This window comes from Oncorhynchus masou, unplaced genomic scaffold (assembly GCF_036934945.1).
Source record: "Oncorhynchus masou masou isolate Uvic2021 unplaced genomic scaffold, UVic_Omas_1.1 unplaced_scaffold_10591, whole genome shotgun sequence".
NCBI lineage: Eukaryota > Metazoa > Chordata > Actinopteri > Salmoniformes > Salmonidae > Oncorhynchus > Oncorhynchus masou.
Genome location: NW_027000299.1, coordinates 1,853 through 8,812, shown reverse-complemented (window position 1 = coordinate 8,812; position 6,960 = coordinate 1,853). Strand labels below are relative to the sequence as shown.

The 6,960-nt window shown below is 40.5% G+C and overlaps 1 long non-coding RNA gene across 1 annotated transcript; it reads right to left on the bottom strand.

Annotated features, from left to right (window-relative positions):
* Window positions 1-2,030: 2,030 nt before the first annotated feature.
* Window positions 2,031-6,180, bottom strand: LOC135528933 (uncharacterized). Its single transcript, XR_010453601.1, has 3 exons — window positions 6,165-6,180; window positions 2,403-2,512; window positions 2,031-2,152 (listed from the first exon to the last, which is right to left on the bottom strand). It is a non-coding gene; the product is annotated as an uncharacterized LOC135528933 (long non-coding RNA).
* Window positions 6,181-6,960: the final 780 nt, after the last annotated feature.

Here is a 6,960-nt window from a genome sequence, read left to right as displayed (position 1 = left end):
CTTTGGACATTGTCGAACATCAAACATTTAATGTGGAACTGGGATTCCTGGGAGTGCATTCTGATGAAGATCAAAGGTAAGTGAATATTTCTAATGCTCTTTCTGACTTCTGTTGACTACCCAATATGGCGGATATCTTTTTGGTTTGGTTTTTTTGCTTTGTTGTCTGAAAACTGTACTTAGATTATTGCAAGGTTTACATTAACTTCTTCGATATAGGGGGCGCTCTTAATTTTTGGATAAAAAAATTCCCCTTTTAAACAAGATATTTTGTCACTGAAAAGATGCTCGACTATGCATATAATTGACAGCGTTGGAAAGAAAACACTGACGTTTCCAAAACTGCAAAGATATTATCTGTGAGTGCCACAGAACTAATGCTACAGGCGAAACCAAGATGAAATTTCATACAGGAAATGCCTCAGATTTTGAATGCGCTGTGTTCCAATGTCTCCTTATATGGCTGTGAATGCGCCAGGAATGAGCCTACACTTTCTGTCGTTTCCCCAAGGTGTCTGCAGCATTGTGACGTTTTGTAGGCATATCATTGGAAGATTGACCATAAGAGACTACATTTACCAGGTGTCCGCTTGGTGTCCTCCGTCAAAATTATTGCGCAATCTCCAGCTGCGTCCACTTTTCCATTTGGTTCAGAGGAGAAAGGCAACTGCCACAAATGATTTATCATCGAATAGATATGTGAAAAACACCTTGAGGATTGATTCTAAGCAACGTTTGCCATGTTTCTGTCGATATTATGGAGTTAATTTGGAAAAAAGTTTGGCGTTGTAATGACTGAATTTTTGTGTTTTTTTTCTTAACCAAATGTGATGAACAAAACAGAGCGATTTCTCCTACACAAATAATATTTTTGGAAAAACTGAACATTTGCTATTTAACGGAGTCTCCTCATTGAAAACATCCGAAGTTCTTCAAAGGTAAATGATTTTATTTGAATGCTTTTCTTGTTTTTGTGAAAATGTTGCTGGCTGAATTCTAGGCTTATAGCTATGCTAGTTATCAATACTCTTACACAAATGCTTGTGTAGCTATGGTTGACAGGTTGTTAAGAAAAGGCTAAGCTTGTGAGCCAATATATTTATTTCATTTCATTTGCGATTTTCATGAATAGCTAACGTTGCGTTATGCTAATGAGTTTGAGGCTATGATTACGCTCCCGGATACGGGATTGCTCGACGCTAGAGGTTAAGGAGAAGTATATCGCTAATTCCATGTATAATAGTTGTATTTTCATCAACATTTATAATGAGTATTCCTGTAAATTGATGTGGCTCTTTACACAATCACTGCATGTTTTAGAACTACTGAACGTAACACGCCAATGTAAAATGAGATTTGATATAAATATGCACTTTATCGAACAAAACATACATGTATTGTGTAACATGAAGTCAAACGAAGTGTCATCTGATGAAGATCATCAAAGGTTAGTGATTCATTTGATCTCTCTGTGTGCTTTTTGTGACTCCTCTCTTTGGCTGGAAAAATGGCTGAATTTTTCTGTGACTTGGCGGTGACCTAACAATCGTTTGTGGTGCTTTCGCTGTAAAGCCTATTTGAAATCGGACACTTTGGTGGTATTAACAACAAGATTACCTTTAACATGGTATACGGTACGTGTATGTTTGAGGAATTTTAATTATTAGATTTCTGTTGTTTGAATTTGGCGCTCTGCACTGTCACTGGCTGTTGTCATATCATCCCATTAACGGGATTGCTGCCCTAAGAAGTTACAATTATTATTTGGGAGATTTATCCCCCCATAGTCACACAGTACTTCCAGAATAGAACTTCTGGTCGCACAGCAAAATGTTTTGACCAAATTGGTAGCACGTTAAGAGCCCTGATGATACCACTGATAACAGCCTTATCTAAACCGCTGTTATTCACACATGTGGCTGGTAGTAAAAGGTGTAGTAAACATGTCTAAATTCACACTTTCCCAAGTAGTAAAAAGTTATTGTAGAAAAAAAAACAATTCTTTCACAGATGTCTCTACTTACATCGATTCTGAAATCTTCAAGACGCTTGAACTTGCTCAGGCACTCCTGCAGCTTGGGGTCGATCTCCATGTTCTTGTTTTTGGAGTATTTAAGAAACGCCCAAAACTTCTCTAGTCCATACAGCTGGCCTGTGAGAGACAGGGACACACACAAAAAAAAAAAGAAGGGACAGTGTTAAGGGGGCTAACGTCATTAAGGATAAGTCTCAAAATGGCAACCTAACCCCTATGTAAGGCTCTGGGTCAAAAGTGGCCCACTTTATGGGGAATAGGGTGCCACTTGGGACGTAGAAATTGACTCCTTTTTGGAAGCATAGTACGGAGAGTTACTGCACGGTGAGAATGTGTACAGTTGAGCGTTCCCTAGGCAACCTCTCACCAGCTTCGTAGTCTTTCATGGTCTCCTCCTGGAAGTCTTTGAAGATGTCTGGTCTGAATTTCCTCTCTAGTCCGTAGCTATAGTACCTGAACAGACACTCCAGACCGTACCTGCAACACAAAACATGATTTTTTTTTTTGTGAACAATCTGCCTTGTGTGGTGATCAAGCAGACTACAGGAACACTCATCTAACACCCGTAGTGGGCAACTGAGATCCTGGAAGGCCACACTGAGTTCTGGCTTTTTTTTGTTCCAACCCAGCAGTAAGATGGCTGATCGAACTAATTGCGGTAGTCTAAATGGAAATCAGGTGATTAAATCAGACTGGCCCAACAGGGAAAAAAAAATATATATATATATGAACACTGAAATGCTTAGACATTACTTTACTCTAAAAGACGAGAAAATAACCTTTCTACCCTTTTATGTCACAAAATGTAGAACAGAGTAAACCGAAACGAGGTCATCAATGGAGCATGATTGTGGAAAATACCACGTACCGCATTAGACAAAACACTTGTCGTGTTTCTAGTCTGTGTTTTTCTAAATGTGCAATGAGCATAAACATACGCATTGTTATAACGCATTGTTATAAAGGAATTGGCAAATCATTCTCATTAAATAAGCATCATCTTATCTAGGCAGGCCACTTGATTTAAACATTAAAAAAAACAATGTTTTACAGGCCAAGTGGATCGAAAAACAGACAGGAATGTGTACTCGCAACAGTTCAACAGCTCTGCCTTGTTGGCGAGCAAATAGACTTAAAACATCAAGTTCAGCTGGCTACTCACTAGCACGTGGGCTTGAGAGTGTTTATGAGACCAGGGCTAAATTTGTTATACTAGAAGAATTTGGTTATTGTTATCCCCCCATCTGAAATACCTACTGCAGCCCTCATCCTCCACCTGTTCTGCCAGTCACCTTCTGTTAAAGGTCCCCAAAGCACCCTGGGTCGCACTCGTTTCAGTTCGCTGCAGCTAGCGACTGGAACGAGCTGCAACAAACACTCAAACTGGACAGTTTTACCTCAATCTCTTCATTCAAAAGACTCAATCGTGGACACTCTTACTGACAGTTGTGAGTGCTTTGCGCGATGTATTGTCGTCTCTACCTTCTTGCCCTTTGTGCTGTTGACTTTGTCCAATAATGTTTGTACCATGTTTTGTGCTGCTACCATGTTGTGTTGCTGCATTGCTCTGTTGTTGTCTTAGGTCTCTATGTTCTCTTGTCGTGGAGTGTCTGTTACAACTATCCATCCAATCAAAAGTTTTAGAACACCTACTGATTCAAGGGTTTTTATTTTTTACTACATTGTAGAATAATAGTGAAGACATCAAAACTATAAAAAAACCCACATGGAATCATGTCGTAACCAAAAAAAGTGATAAACAAATCAAAATATATTTTAGATTTGAGATTCTTCAAAGTAGCCACCCTTTGCCTTGATGACAGCTTTGCACACACTTGGCATTCTCTCAACCAGCTTCATGAGGTAGTCACCTGGAATGCATTTCAATTAACAGGTGTTCCTTGTTAAAAGTTCATTTGTGGAATTTATTTCCTTCTTAATGCGTTTGAGCCAATCAGTTGTGTTGTGACAAGGTAGGGTGGTATAGAGAAGATAGCATTTTGTAAAAGCTGTTATTTTCTCTCATATTATAGCAAGAACAGCTCAAATAAGCAAAGAGAAATTACAGTCCATCATTACTTTAAGACATGAAGGTCAGTATACAGAAAATATCAAGAAGTTTGAAAGTTTCTTCAAGTGCAGTCGGAAAAAAACATCAAGCGCTATGAAGAAACTGGCTCTCATGAAGACCGCCACAGGAAAGGAAGACCCAGAGTTACCTCTGCTGCAGAGGATAAGTTCATTAGAGTTACCAGCCTCAGGAATTGCAGGCCAAATAAATGCTTCAGAGTTCAAGTAACAGACACATCTCAACATCAACTGTTCAGAGACTGCGTGAATCAGGCCTACATGGTCAAATTGCTGTAAAGAAACCACCACTAAAGGAAACCAATAATAAGAAGAGACTTGGCTTGGGCCAAGAAACACGAACAATGGACATTAGACCGGTGGAAATCTGTCCTTTGGTCTAGAGTTCAAATTTGAGATTGTTGTTTCCAACCGCCGTGTCTTTGTGAGATGCAGAGTAGGTGAACGGATGAGCTCCATATGTGTGGTTTCCACCGTAAAGCATGGAGGAGGTGGTGTGATTGTGTGGTGGTGCTTTGCTGGTGACACGGTCTGTGATTTATTTAGAATTCAAGGCACACTTAACCAGCATGGCTACCACAGCATTCTACAGCGATACACCTTTCCATCTGGTTTGGGCTTAGTGGGACTAACATTTGTTTTTCAACATGACTCAACACACCTTCAGGCTGTATAGGGGATATTTGACCAATAAGGAGAGTGACGGAGTGCTGCATCAGATGACTTGGCCTCCAACAATCCCCCGACATCAACCAAATCGAGATGGTTTGGGATGAGTCGGACCGCAGAGTGAAGGAAAAGCAGCCAACAAGTGCTCAGCATATGTGGGAACTCCTTCAAGACTGTTGGAAAAGCATTCCAGGTGAAGCTGGTTGAGAGAATGCCAAAAGCGTGCAAAGGGTGGCTACTTAAATATATTTTGCTTTGTTTATTAACACTTTTTTGGTTACTACATGAATTAATGTGTTATTTCATAGTTTTGATATACTTACTGTTATTCTACAATGTAGAAAATAGTACAAATAAAAGAAACCCCCTTGAATGAGTAGGTGTTCTAAAACTTTTGACCGGTAGTGTATATATTTTTAATCCCAGCCCCCGTCCCCGCAGGAGGCCTTTTGGTAGGCCATCATTGTCAATAACAATTTGTTCTTAACTGACGTGCCTCGTTAAATAAAAAGGTAAAATAAAAACATTACTGGATGTGCATTATGCAAGATGCTAGTAAAGAAATTATAAAGCAAATGTGCATTTTCAAAGAGACTTGAAAGCCAGAACAGTTGCAAAAAAAAAAGAAAAAAGGTTAAACTACTTTGATACAATAATTAAATTGTTAGCCTGTCGTATTGTTGGCCTGTCGTATTGTTGGCCTGTCTTATTGTTAGCCTGTCTTATTGTTAGCCTGTCTTATTGTTAGCCTGTCTTATTGTTAGCCTGTCTTATTGTTAGCCTGTCTTATTGTTAGCCTGTCTTATTGTTAGCCTGTCTTATTGTTAGCCTGTCTTATTGTTAGCCTGTCTTATTGTTAGCCTGTCTTGTTATTGTTATGGAAGGTTTATATTTAGCCTAGGTATACCTTCACAAGCCCTGAATTCATTAGATTATCCCTGACTGTTTGAAATACAGTGTATTGAGCATTAATTGTGCAACAAAGCTTAGTCAACCTTCCCCTCGTCCAGTAGACTTCACCCTCCTCCCCCCTCCCGTAGGCTTCACCCCCCTCCCGTAGGCTTCACCCCCCCCCCGTGGGCTTCACCCCGTAGGCTTCTACCCTGAAATGCTGAAAAGACCACTTCTACTTTTGACTCATTTTGCCCCCTGCTTTGTCAATGTTTGAAATGGTGAAAACAGAAGAATCAAATCGCTATTTAGACCGCCTGTGTGTTGTCTCTACCTAGAATATACTGCGAGCAGATGAGAAGACCCTCAAACCTTTAAACGTCGGGAAGAAGGTCGAGTAAAGTCGGATCACGACCACTCCATACAATCAAATATCTGTAGGTGGAGGAGTATTAAGCAAATAACGAAATGAAACATTTACCTGTATCCCTCCTTGCGTCCTCCACCAGCTGTCTGAACTCCTCATACATCTTCCTGTTGAAGTGATCCCTCAGGAAGAGCGACCAGAAAGCAGACAGCGTGTTCATCTCCTGGGATTGGCGATGCCCAGCCGCTTGCGCTCTGTGATTGGTGGAGTAGAAAGGGTGAGACACTTTGGCTGTGTTGTGTCCCAAATGCCAACTTATTCCCGATATTTTCAAAAGTAGTGCACTATGTAGGGACCAGGTTGCTATTTGGAATGTAACCCTGTGTATCAAAGCCAGCCACCGCAATTTATACACAAGTGTAATGTGAAATGTGTGTGGGGCAACTTGACTTTCTAGAGACTGTGACAAAGTCAGAAGTTTCTGAATGAGAAAATAGTGAGCAATGGGAGCAAACTTGACTTTTTCTACAGACTGTGACAAAGTCAGAAGTTTCTGAACCAGAAATAGTGAGCAATGGAAGCAGTATATGCAATGATACTACGCCTGTACCTCTTTAAGTGTGTGAATGACTTATCTGTGTGTCTGTGTAGGGAAAAAAAAAAAAAAATAAAAAAATATATGGTTGCTATGAGTACCGTTAGGCAGCGCCACATCGGTACTTGTGGTAAACATGTTGAGGAAGTCATTCTCCTTGAGCAGTTCGTGGAGGTGCTGGAACTTGGGGAGCGACTGGGGGTACAGCCAATCCCCCCAATGCAGGGGTACCCTCTGAGGGGCTGGCGTTGGAGCTGGAGAGAAGGGGGGGCGGGTCATTAAATACACAAACATCAAGGATAAATCCAACCTGAA